The sequence below is a fragment of the Buteo buteo genome, chromosome 2, assembly GCF_964188355.1.
Source record: "Buteo buteo chromosome 2, bButBut1.hap1.1, whole genome shotgun sequence".
Classification (NCBI taxonomy): domain Eukaryota; kingdom Metazoa; phylum Chordata; class Aves; order Accipitriformes; family Accipitridae; genus Buteo; species Buteo buteo.
The window spans coordinates 27212111-27225769 of record NC_134172.1 but is presented as its reverse complement, the minus strand read 5'-3'; the positions used below and the strand labels follow the sequence as shown (position 1 = coordinate 27225769).

Here is a 13659-nt window from a genome sequence, read left to right as displayed (position 1 = left end):
GAAATGATGTGCCCTGTCACTGAAGCCAACAGCATGCTTACAAAGAGAAGCTAGCAGACAGGAAGCTAAGGCAAAATTTACCATGCAATCACTCCTCCAAGCTAGTGTCTTAGTGACACTTCCAGTGTGTGCAGAGAATGCCTTTGTGCCAGGTAACTTATTGTGCTTTGAAAATGGAGAGAACTGTCTTGTCTTTTGCATGGTCTAAATGAGTCCTGGAGGAAATCATTGTGTCTAAAGTAAGAAGTGACTATTCAGCACAACAGCTACTTCAGATGGACTTACCTGCATGATGGGCCCAAAAAGTCAAATTCCAGGCAGCATCACACATCATCATGTCTCTTAGAAATTATGAAAAAAAGTGGTTTGATTTCATCCCAAATTTATGATGCAATAAAATGGTGACTGATGAATATATTCTGTTCCCAGTGAACTCAGCATTAGACCGGGCAGGGGCTTCACGGGGATCAGGACTGGAGACACTGGCTGTATAACCTTAGTTTGAGATCTGGCAGTATGTTACAAGAATCGTCACTGATACAATCCCCAGTCCTATTATTTTAAGAAAACAAAGAAGCATCATTTAATTCAACTTAATGAATTTTCATCCTACACTAGCTCTATATCTAGCTTCAAAAATGCTCATTCATTTTGGAATATGCACTTCTAAAGCAATATTTTATTGTAAAATGTCTTGGAAATGTTGAATGCTGTTCAAGTTGGCTGGCTGAGGCACTGGGAATTGCTCTTTTATTGTATTTTGGAGTTGGGGTTTTTTGGTTGGTTGGTTGGTTTGGCTTATCACAAATACACACACCTGAAATATTCAATAAATTCCAAAAACTTGAAAAGAAAACAAGTCCTAGTGGACTTTGTACCAGGCAACAATACCTACAAAATGACTAAAATCCATCAACCTAGAGTGTGGGGCAGGATGAAGAGAACAAGATTTCTCTCCTCCCCAGTACTCCCCAGTCTTCCTTCTCAATGTGTTATTTTGTCCAGTTCCTCATCTACTAGTCATATTCCTCACAAATTATGAAATTAGCAACTTCAATATTTGTTTGCTACAACTCTTCTCTCAGTTACATAGTAAAGCACGTATGCAGTTAGTCTGAACACTCACCAACAAGTGAGTTTTTCATATAAAAAACTTCAACCAACTTTATTTGTCATCTGTTTCCTAGAAACAGCAATATCAGTACTCAAAAGTATAGCAAACTTCTGCTCAGTGTTTCTGTATTCCTCTCTTCATTCTTCTCTACAGATGTAAAGGAACTGCAGAAGTTACATTCTTGAGCAAACATTCTCAGTAGCGTACTCCAATCTATTTTTAGGCAACTGTTTTTCAGAGGTTGATGTCAATGAAAGTTTCACTGTCAACTCTTACTAAGGTATCCCAGTTAGACATTTTTCATTTTGCTCCACTAGGCTGACAGCTATATCCTTCTGGGGCACTTTGTGTTTGAAGAACACTCTTCTTGTAACAGTTGCTGAATGAAAAGATAATCTCCTGCCCTGAATGTTGTGAACTCGGAGGAAAAAATCCTTCCCAACAGAGCGTAGACATGGTCCCACTATACAAACCTTCAATATTTGGATTTCTTTATTGTCTGAACTAAACACATTCTTATAGTAAGAAAATTCATCTTGATATAATGGCCTTCCTCTGGGCATAAAGATCTGTAGCAGCTTCACAATAGCTATAAAAGCTAAAAAGATAAATCAAACAAAATCTGTAGTCAGCTCTCCTAAACATTTCTGCATTCTCAACCTTGTCCTGAAAAAAATCAAAACATAAAGCAACAGCAGCAAAAAAAGCAGAGTCCTTCACCTTACAAGAAAAAGCTTTCTTGAATCTTGAACAACTGAAAGAATATCTCATGACAATTTATAGGCTGTACTGGAAAGTAAAATGAACTTACAGCAACAAGTTCAGCCCACTGAATGTCATGTCCATATTGTTATTAAATGACATATATGATACTGGTGATGTGTCACTGAAGTTACTTTGGGAAGAAGGGAATTATATCCTGTCTCGCTTTCCTTGGAAAGGATTGGAAACACCTTTAAATTCGTTTGCTAGACCTTTAATAAGAAATGTGTCATCTGAAACATATTTCATACCACACACCATCTGATACTCTTGCAGGGCACTGTAAATAGCAACACTACTAGAAAGAATGAAAATCACAAATGCTTCAGTTTTCATATAAATGAAATATAAATATTCATATAAATATGGGAATAATATTTGTGTTAAACACTTTATTTGAGTATTAAAAGCTACTGACCATCAGTTTCCAACTCAGGTTTTAAGGACCCGATCTTGTAGAGACATGCGGTGAGCTAGTTTCTGTGCCTCGACAAAATTCATTAATCATCACCCAATACTGAAATCTGGATAAATAAATCACTACGGAAAATAATCTCCAAGCCTGCAACCAGATACAAGCAAAATGAGTTCAGTGATGTTCTGTTCAGATAGATGATGTCGACTTGTGCAAAGGATCAGGATTTGCATTGGATTGACATGCATTCAAACCAGTCTCACCACATCCCAAATGTTGCCCTTGGAATTCACCCTCTTTAGAAAGAGTGTATGGAAATTAATACTATTGAATTCATACTATGTCCTCAAACTGGGACTAGAAATTTTAAGGACCTCTCTCTGAAATTTTCTTCTGTGATTTGTAGCCTCCTTTGAGTATCCAGCTATCACTGATCACATTTAGCCTGTGCTCACAATTCAGTTGGTGAGATTTAACTGGACAACAAATGGATCAATAATATTGCTAGAATAAAGATGTGGAGTGTACATATGTATGCCTGAGTGGTGTGGAGAGAGGTGAGAGTCCCTGGTATACTTACTGCCTGAATTTGAATGATTTTCACACTCCTTCGTAAAACTGCAAGTTAAGTGATAGAAATCAGGCTATGACAAATTTGAAAAGATGAACCTTGTTAAATGCCTATGAGGTGAAGCACAACTCAGAACATTACTGAAAACCATGCCATATTTTTATTTTTAGAATATGGTAGCAAAAAGTAACAGTTTAAAAGTTATTTCAGTTTTTTTGAAAATGCATTAAAAATAAATCACACAGGAAGTTATGGCAGAAGATTTATTTTACAGTTGCAATTTATTGGCTGAGACATTTGTTATTTATGTACGAATTTCAGATTTTTCACTTACTGGTATCTGAAAAAAAACCTTGAATCTTTTTCCAAATTTCTTCTACAGCCAAGGTCCAGGGAACTCAAATAGAAAAGATGTTGTGGGCCAAGACTGAAATATATTGGCAGCCCTCTGATTGAAAACTTCCAATCCTCTTGCCTCTCAATATATGGTAAGAGCTAAAATGACCATTTTGGACTTACAAAGGTGACAGCTCCTGCATTTCCTCCCTTTCCAACCTTTTTTTTTTTCCTTTGGAATAACAGTGTGTTCAAAAACAGAACACAGAGGAGTACTTTAGACGTGACTACCTGCAAACACTTTATGATGATAATAAGAACTAAGGAGAGGGTTGTGCCTCAAAGCCATAAAAAATATCTAGAATGGGAATAGAAAAAGTGCCAGAGAAAATGAGGTTCCTCTGGGAGATCTTGTTACATTTTAATGTCTGGAAGCTCTAAAGCCAGACACCTCTCTGCACTGTGTCTCCATCTGTTTTAATTGGCTGAAGAAGGACCAGCCTCACAGTGCTTTTTCAGAAATACAGGACGGATCTAGGAGCTCTGCATGTGATTTCACTTATGTTTCAGGAGAAAAGGAGATGCAATTAAGGTAGACCTCAGAGGCACAGCTAGGACTGTCATACAAAGTGAATCATTAGGTTCAGATGAAGGTGAGCAAGATTTTTACGCTCAAACATTTCCCTCAAGACTTGTATTCTGTGATTTGCAGCTCTGAACATCTGACCCTCAGTGACTGCATTTAGTTTCTGTTAAAAGTTTGGCTAGTGAGATTTAAATGGACAGCTGTTACAGGAAAACCAGTGTCAAAGATAGTCAATCAATAACATTCCTGGAATAAATGTGTACTTGCACTTGTGTGCTTGTGTGAAAAGAAATGAGAGGAGAATAACACTGAAAATGAAAAGGTGAAAGTTTGTTACATGAGTCAACACAGTAAGCATACTTCTTGTCTCTGTAGTGCTTTCCTGCTAGTTCCCTTTTCCAGGCTAGCATTTGTCCACAATGCATGCAATCTCCTACTTGTTCTGTCATCAGAACCTAACTTTAAGTCCTTCAAGATGCAAACATTCTGATCCTACTGCCTTTAATATGTGCTGTATATTTACAGATCTACTCATAATTATGCTCCACATTCCTTACAGAAAGGTTAGCTATAAAAGTAGTAGCTAATCTTCTCATGCTAATCAAACTCTCTAGACTAACATGGGTTACAATTATGATGCTGGATGAAATGCTGAAAATTAGTCCCTACTCCACAGATTCCTTATGGACTGCAGAGTTCAGAAGAAGCAAAACTACAAGGGAATACAGACGTATCTGCTCAAACCCATCTGAACTTTTGCCTCTTCAACTCAGCTGCACTGTCTCTCAATATTGAATAAAGGTGGTTACCAATTTGAAATGAATTCTGCCAATTTCATCTTTACTTAGAACTAAGAAAAAATTCATTAGATTTCCTCTCTAGTGTGTCTTTGTGATACTGATAATCAACCATAAAGGCAGCTGAAACATTTCCCAGCTTTCCTATACTATATGATAATATGGCAAACCATGTATAAGGCATCTTCCTTCACACAGCTCAAGTATATGCACGCATATATAGTCCTAAGACTCTGGTAGGAATTTCATTGATTGGAGACAGTGTCTCCCCATAAAGGTTATGATTAATGCCTCCATCCTGCAAACATTTCTGTACCTGAGTAACTCTATGTCAGTCACTCCTCCCACTGCTGTGGGAGAACTTTCACACCCAACATAAGGAGATTCCCATATACCACTTGTTTGGAAGGGCAGGACTTCATTTTAGTCATGTCAAACTGAGTGACAAAAAAAATGACGATAACGATGTTTTGCATCAGTCTTCACCGGCAAGTGCTCCAGCCACACCACCCAAGACACAGAAGGCAAAGGCAGGGACTGGGAGAACCAAGAACTGCCCACCATAGGAGAAGATCAGGTTCGAGACAGCTAAGGAGTCTGAAGGTGCACAAGTCCATGGCACCTGATGAGGTGCATCTGTGGGTCCTGAGGGAACTGGAGGATGAAGAGGCTAAGCCACTATCCATCGTATTTGAGAAGTTGTGGCAGTCCAGGGAAGTTCCCACTGACTGGAAAAGGGGAAACATAACCCCCATTTTTAAAAAGGGAAAAAAGAAAGACCCTGGGAACTACAGGCCAGTCAGTCTCACCTCTGTGCTTGGCAAGATCATAGAGCAGATCGTCTTGGAAACTATGCTAAGGCACATGGAAAATAAGGAGGTGATTGGTGACAGCCAACATGGCTTCACTAAGGGCAAATCGTGCCTGACAAATTTGGTGGCCTTCTACGAGGGGTTACAGTGTTGGTGGACAAGGGAAGAGCAACGGATGTCATCTACCTGGACTTGTCCAAAGCATGTGACACTGTCCCACATAACATCCATGTCTCTAAATTGGAGAGACATGGAACTGATGGATGGACCACTCGGTGGATAAGGAATTGGCTGGATGGTTGCACTCAAAGAGTCGCAGTCAACGGCTCGATGTCTGAGTGGAGACCAGTGACGAGTGGTGTTCCTCAGGGGACAGTATTGGGACTGGCATGGTTTAACATCTTTGTTGGCGACATGGACAGTGGGATTGAGTGCACCCTCAGCAAGTTTACTGATGACACCAATCTGTGTGGTGCGGTCGACACACTGGAGGGAAGGGATGCCATCCAGAGGGACCTTGACAGGCTTAAGAGGTGGGCCTGTGTGAACCTCATGAAGTTCAACAAGGCCAAGTGCAAGGTCCTGCACATGGGTCGGGGCAATCCCAAGCACAAATACAGGCTGGGCGACAAGTGGATTGAGAGCAGCCCTGCAGAGAAGGACTTGGGGGTGTTGGTTTACGAGAAGCTCAACATGACCCAGCAATGTGCATCTGCAGCCCAGAAAGCCAACCATACCCTAGGCTGCATCAAAAGAAGTGTGACCAGCGGGTCAATGGAGGTGATTCTCCCCCGCTGCTCCGCCCTTGTGACACCCCCTCGGGAGTACTGCATTCAGCTTTGGGGCCCCCAGCATAAGAAGGACATGGACCTATTGGAGCAAGTCTGGAGGAGGACCAAGAAGATGATTAGAGGGCTGGAGCACCTCTCCTATATGAAGACAGGCTGAGAGAGTTGGGGTTGTTCAGCATGGAGAAGAGAAGGCTCCAGGGAGACCTTGTAGTGGCTTTCCAGTACCTAAAGTGGGTCTACAAGAAAGCCGGGGAAGGACATTTTACAAGGGCATGTAGTGGTAGGACAAGGGGTAATGGCTTTAAACTGATAGAGGGTAGATTTAGATTAGATTTAAGGAAGTTCTTCACTGTGAGGGTGGTGAGGCACTGGAACAGGTTGCCCAGAGAGGCTGTGGATGTCCCATCGCTGGAAGTGTTCAAGGCCAGGCTGGATGGGGCTTTGAGCAACCTGGTCTAGTGGAAGGTGTCCCTGCCCATGGCAGGGGGTTGGAACTAGAGGATCTTTAAGGTCCCTTCCAACCCAAATCATTCTATGATTCTATGATAAGGAGAATGACTAAGACTACGCTTACTGTCAAGAGCTGGATTTAGTCAGTTATGTGCCCATTACAGTTAACATTTTCCAGGTGAGACTTTTTAAAATAACATGGTGGTCAGAAGTACAGACATAACAAAAGTCCTGTCTAGCAGAATAAATGTTTGAGGTAAAATTCACCTTTGTTCACAGAACAAATACGAGCTTATAGCACTGCTTTGGTTTTACTTAAAATGTATTTTGAGGGGATAAATAAAGCCTGAATGATACACAGGCCCTGAGCCATTCTTACAAAGATATGAAATTTTATCTGTATAAAAGTACATAGATGAGTCTTAATAGATAGATTCTTGCATTGCCTGTAACTCCAAATAATGTGAAATTTCTCATATTAAAAAACATTAGTGAATCAATTAATGGAAAGGTTATGTTGATGGGACCTTACAAGTGTGTTTGATTTATGAAATATGCCTGCTGGTGGTTTGTAGAAATTTCATAGGGCTCTTGGAATAGTTTCAGAGAAGATTTGCATAATCTACAATATTTTATGATTTATATCCTGTACCTACACCAGAGGAGACATTTCTACCAGCTGTCGGTGCATTTAATTCTCCTGAAAAGCTCTTTTTTTTGATGCTTGGCTGAGATTCTCTCTAGAATCATGTAGAGCTACACACTGGCTTAGCAAGGCCCAGGGTATCAGCTTTTGAGCGAAGCTGGAAAATACCTGCTGGTTCTGAGGGAATTGGGTGCTCACTCTTTGGAAACATTCCCATTGCCTAGATTTGCATTATCCTGTTTGCTCTCCCTTTCCTTCTTCTGTACAGAGCAAGCAAAGCCCACTGTGTTTCTGCTACCCGTATGTATAATCACCGAGTGCTCTACTAATGAAAGCATATATTGCTAACTCCCAAATTAAAATAGTCTCTTCTACAGAAAACTGAATACAGTATAAATACTAATAACTGAAATGTCTATATCCAGGAATCTATTAATTTCTCCTTGTTGTTTGAAAACATGACTACAACTAATGTTCCGGTATTTTTCATTTCCAATTTTTGCTTCTGTGTTTCCTAATTACTGACTGAAGGGGTTTTTCTTTAAAAAATCTTTCTCTTTTAGGGGAATATGTTTCTTTTTTCTCTCACTCCAGAAGGTTTTGGAGATCCTCTAAGAAAATCCTGAGATGTGAACTGAAGAATAAATACTTGGATAGATTAGATAACATAAATTAAAACTAGAAATTTAAGCAAGGAGGCAAATGTAATTACCCATGCTTTTTTGTATGTTAAGAAACTAATTGAAATTATTGTACATGAAGCAACTGATTGGAATAAATCTATTGTGACAGTAAGACAATTTTTACATCATTCTAATGAGATGTTTAATGTCAGATAAACACATAAGTCTTGATTTTCAGGTTTCTACAAACAAAGCAAACATAAAATTAAACACAATCCATGAATTCTGAAAAGTGCTGTCTTAAAAAACACAGTTACTTCTTGAATGACTTGATGGCTTCTGAGATTAGATATAAAACACACAAAATTTCCATCATCAAGTTGTTTGTGACCCAGATATGGTGTCCTCCTGACACTTCCACCAGGTTGCTCCCCAATGATGCTATTTCTTCTCTCAGAATATTTCTAAAAGTAAACGCTCTTGTGTATCCAAATCATTAGAGGAATTGTCCACACATGCATTCTTTTCCATTTCTCTCATGCTTTATTCTAACTTTCTCTTTTGGTCTCTCTAACATGTATTATTTCTATCACATCTTCAAAAATGCTGTTCCTGAAACCTTCTTTCTCCATCCTTCTTACTTGGGAGCATTAGAGCTTCAAGTTGGAGGAGGATTCACAGATGCTACAATGGCAGCAGAAATAACATCTACACTGTAGAATAATCAGAATTAACACTTACCCAAGCACAGTGGTTCTCATATTTCAAGAGAGGACACTTGGGTCAACATGATGGTGCAACGCATATAAGAATTTGCAGTATTTTGCCCCGTAGGAAGTTGCTTCACCTATTACTGAACTTCAAACATGGGTAAGACCAATGACTATTGTCTCTATATTTGCTAAGAGAAGTAAAATATGGGGAAATGTATCTTTGAAGATATCTTGTATTATGTCATGCAGTAGCTCTTTTTAATGCCATGCTAACTTGCTAGAACTGAGTATCTAAGTGGTGCAGTATATCAGAGCCCGAAATACCTGAATAACACACATCGTGCCTCATTTTGAATATCTGTGTTCTGCTCTTCTAGTTTTACGCCTCCCCACTCATCAAATGTACTCACACACCTTCCTGTAACAACTTCCCTAATTTACATGTGTCTCTTGTGGCACACCACTTTTCTGTTCCCCCAGTAATCCTAGTCTAAATTGTTCATATGCATTCCAGCCGCTTGAGCATTTCTATACTTCTCCTGATGTTGCCTTCCATGTTTGGAATGGACTTCTTCAACTGGCAGTGGCTTCATAAAGCTATGTACTTGTGATTCTTCAAATCCCTAATTCCAGAGGGGAATTCCTCTTTTTCTGAAAATTAAAAGTTATCTGGTTAGGGGTGCATGGCCTGAACAGCAGCTATACCTACTCCATGAATTTCCTTCTCACAGAGCCGACATGTATATAGGCAGGCAGGGTTAGGAAACCTGCATTGCTGCTGATAGTGCTGTAACTATTGTCAGAGTTTTCAATCAAGTGACTTCTAGGAGTGCAAAGACATGATTACAAAGTTATATGGAAAAGAATTAAATATTCCCATGGAAGCCTTAAAGGGGCTGATCTAACTTGTGCTAAAGCTAATGGCAAATTCCCATTCATTTCATCCTGGACTGAATTAGGACAATTTTTTTACCATTTTTGTTTAAATGTTGTCTCTTACTCCTTCCATTTTGTCATCCAAATTAAGAATGTAGCCCTTACTCAAATGTATTATTTATAATCTGTTTATCAAAGGGTATAGCATGCCTACACGGTCTTCTGAAGACAGCTCAATGCTCACTCTTCCTATGCTTCAAGCAAACTAAATGTGAACAAACGCTTATCTGAAGATACTGTGCTCTAGGTAGTCCCTATGGGGTACACCATGCCATGTAGGAAAGATACACAAACTATGACAGGAAATAGTTCACCTCCAAACAGCTCACAACGCAGGCATCTGCAAAAAATTGTGGAAATATCTCTGCCCAATTCATGGGAAGCTTATAGGTCCAGCTGGGAACTTGGATTTTTATTTCAAGTTCTGCACCTGACAAACAAAATTAGGATAGTGCCAGCTTCACAAGTGGCATCCTTACTTGTACTACCACTAAAGGTAGACAAAATATATTTAGGAAAAAAAGATGGTGTAAATGAGACAAACCACAGAAACACACAACTTTCCATACTATATGGAAAAATGTTTTCCTTCATACCAGAATGAAATCACTGAAATCTTGGAACCAGGTTTTGACTTTCTTAGCTTTTCACATATGAAGGAACACTATAATCTCACAACATAAAACTGTAGCTCAGCCACCTCTTTTGTGCAGAAGTCAGAGTGTTGTAATGACTCCTGAGCACAAACAGAAATAAAACCATCAAGGTACAGTTAATAATAATTTTCCAGTGGTTATTTATGGGTCTGATCAGTATTTCACATGCATGCCAAACAGTAACTACTCATGCTTGCAGTCCCATGGGGCACAATGGAATTGCTTATAGCAGAACAAATCAAAGAGTTGCTTCTGCGTGCAAGGTAATGGTTAACAAAATGGGAATTTATAAAAAAACCACTTAAACCTTAGAAAAGCTATTTCCAGGTTATGGGATGACAGATTTATATTTCAGCAGATGAACACTACTCAGTAAGAAAACAGAGCAACATAAAATCTGTTTTGAAATAAGTATAAAAACAGTCATTGAGAATGCGATGCTTTCCAATCATAGAATGAACAGTATTAGCCGGACAACAAACAAAAAACCTAAACGGGTGGACTATGGAAGAAACCACAGGTAAACAGCCCATCACCTGCCTTCACATAGTTCAGCTGCTTTCTGTACCTTTTAAAGCAATCTGTACTTATTTGGTGACCCACTCACTCCCCCCCACCCCCCAAAGCCTCTGGAAACGAAAATATTCCAGGCTATCAGATATGAAAAAAAGCTCTCAATTTTTCTCCTTTCAACTTACTGCTGCAATGACAGGAAGGGGAATTCTCCTACTCTCCCTAGGCTTCAGCTCAGGGTTTTGCTTCTCAGCAGTTCATCTTCCACAAACGTCTCAAGCACTTAGAACCATGACACTTCCAAGCCCACCTAAGGGCAGCTGGAGTATGAGAGAGACACAACTGCAGCTGGTCCATGGCTCCAGACCTAGTGCAGCTAATGAAAACCTCCCCTAACTTCGCTGTTCCTGCCAGAGAAAGCTGTGAACAGTGAAGTAATTGTGGCATTATGAGAGCTCATAAAAGCATCTCCCACTGATTCTCCTTGCTGTCTCCACATGAGTAAAGGGTGAAACCTATAGTGAAAATTTAAATCTTAAAAGTGATGATGATACACATCAGTATTCCTTGAGTGTCTCATCTTTTATTGTAAGTTTCCCCCTGCTCCCCTCCCCCAATATATCCTAAAGAGGATGAATTTCTCTGATGGTACTATCTAGAAGCGCCCTTTTAAACAGCTACTGGAAAAAGTGGCAAGAGGTCCCTTTTTCTTGGAAATCGGTGCATGCCCAGCCCAGCGCCTACTTCTCAACTCTAAGCTCCCTTGCTCCTCTCCCTCCCTCCCTCCCTCCTCAGCATGGCCCGAGCTAAGTGGAAGCCGGCAGAAAGGCAGTCAGCTGGGTTTGCATGCAGGTTTCTACGAGAAGGGCAAGCTGTAAAATTTGTCTGTAGTCTGTAAGAGAAAGCGGTAGGTGGAAGAAAAACACTTGAGAACCGCTTCAGTAGGAGCTAACTTTCCATTCAGAAGCAAGCCAGACGATTTAAAAGCCAGTATCAAAGTTCCTTTTATTTGACGGCAGCAACGTCCTTCCCGCCGAAAGACGAAAGCTATTTTTAGCCGGGTGGTACCTTTGGAGCACGTTTGTTTGCCTCCTGACTCCATCTGCTGGGAAGACACCCTACTACCTGCTGTCCGCACTGCCACGTTTGGCAGGAGCGCAGAGGTGAATCACGGTGCATTCGCTCACTCTCCCACCCTTACCGTGGCTCTCTGGATATTTAAATATTGGGCAGCTTGGGGCAGCCACAGCAGAGAAGTAGTCCTCCCTGCAGTACTTCACGCACAATCACTCGACGCTCTCCCGCAACGTGGGGGGGTGTTGGCTCAGTTGCCTCGGGATGCCCGTGTAGCGGGGGGCTGCTCTTCTGAGGGGACCAGAGGCGCTGGGAACAGGGTCTTCCTCGGCCTCCCCTTCAGTTTAAAACGCTTACGTAACTTCTGGAGCAGAGGCGGGAATTTAGGTGACTTTGCCGTCCGGTGAATGCTGCGGCCACCCGCTTGTTCGTCCTCCCCGGCTCGGCGGACGGTAGGTAAACGGTTCACGCAGGCCGGAGGAGCAGCAGAGGAGACGGGACGGGAGGACGCGGGGCTGCACCCCCGGGGGCGGGCAGGGCCCCCCCGACAGCCCGGGCTCCGCTGCCGCCCCCACGGCCGAGGCAGCGCTCCGAGCGCCCAGGTGCCCGAGCGCCGGCGCTTGACGCCGCGCGCCCTCCATTCCCCCGGCTTTCCTCTTCCGAGAGGTGCCCGCGATGGGACCGAAACGCGGGCTCGGGTCAGAGGAACTTCTCCTAGAGGGGGGACTCCGGCCGGGCCCCTGGGCGCGCAGGGCCCGCGCTCCTGCGAGGAGCCGGCGCTGAGGGGAGCGGGACGCCCTGAGGCGAGGCGCCCTCACGGCGGGCAGGGCCCGGCCGGCGCGGTCCGGGGACCCCGGGACAGCCGGGACAAAGGGCTTTCGGCCGCGGGCAGCCTCCGCGGGGCCGAGCGGGGCGGCCGTCGCCTCCCCTCCGCGCGGCGGGGCTTCCCCTCAGGCGGTGCGGCGGGAGCGGCCCGCGGCCCCCCTGGCCTCGCCGCCCGCCTCGCCTCGCCGCCCCCTCCCCGCCCGCCAGCGCAGCGCCGGCTCCTGCGCGGCCGCCCCGCCGGCAGCAGGCGGCCGGCAGCCGCGGGGAGGCGGGCGCGGGGGAGGTGCCGCCGCCGCCGCCGCCGCCGCTGCCGCCGGGCGCTCTCCGTCCGCCCCGCACCGACGTCGGCGCGAAGCCCCGCCGGCGCCCGGGGGGGAGCGGGGGCTGGGCGCGTCGCGGGCGAGGCGGGCGAGAGGAGGCAGATGCTTCCCGAGGCACGGCCCCGCCGGAGGGGCTCGGCCCTGGCCAGCGCCTGTCCGTGTGCCGGCTGAAGTGCGCGGCCCGCCCGCCCCCCTCCGGGACGCGGGGACCCGGCGGGCGGGTGTCGGGGAGCGGACGGCCCCATGCGCTTCTCCCAGGAGTGAAGGGCCGTCCGGGCTGCGCCGCCGCGGGCGCCGAACCGCCGCGGAGGTGGCCCGAGGTGACGGGAGGCCGGGAGAGGTGCCGCGCCAGCGCCGGGAGCGCTGCCACCGTAAGTCCCGGCAACTTCGCCGCCCGCCGCCCCGGGGAGACCGGCCGCGGGGCAGGCGGGGAGGCGAGCGCGGCGGGGAGGGGGGCTACCCGGGGCGGGGGGCAAGCCCCTGGCTGGCACGGCAGCCACAAACGGGGGGAAGGGGGAGGAGGGAGGGGGCTGTCGGAGCTGTGAGCCGCAGCAGCGGCGTGTGCGGTGCCGCCCCGGCGGCAGGGGCGCGGGGCTGCGGGCGCCGGCGGCGCTGCCCGGCGTTGGCGGTCAGGGCGCGGGAGGGAGCGCAGCCTCCGCGGGGCTCGGCCGGAGCGGCCCGCCCGGCGCGGGGGCTCCGCGGGGGCCGAGGGGGTGCCG

At 45.0% G+C, this 13659-nt stretch overlaps 1 protein-coding gene across 1 annotated transcript in view; it reads left to right on the top strand.

Moving 5' to 3' along the window:
* The first annotated feature begins 13045 nt into the window (after positions 1 to 13045).
* The window catches only part of CALCR (calcitonin receptor), a 178992-nt gene continuing 178378 nt past the window's right edge, over positions 13046 to 13659 (top strand). Inside the window, exon 1 of the mRNA XM_075049378.1 lies at positions 13046 to 13311. The gene's annotated coding sequence lies outside the window, so the exon portion shown is untranslated. The remainder of the gene's footprint in view (positions 13312 to 13659) is intronic.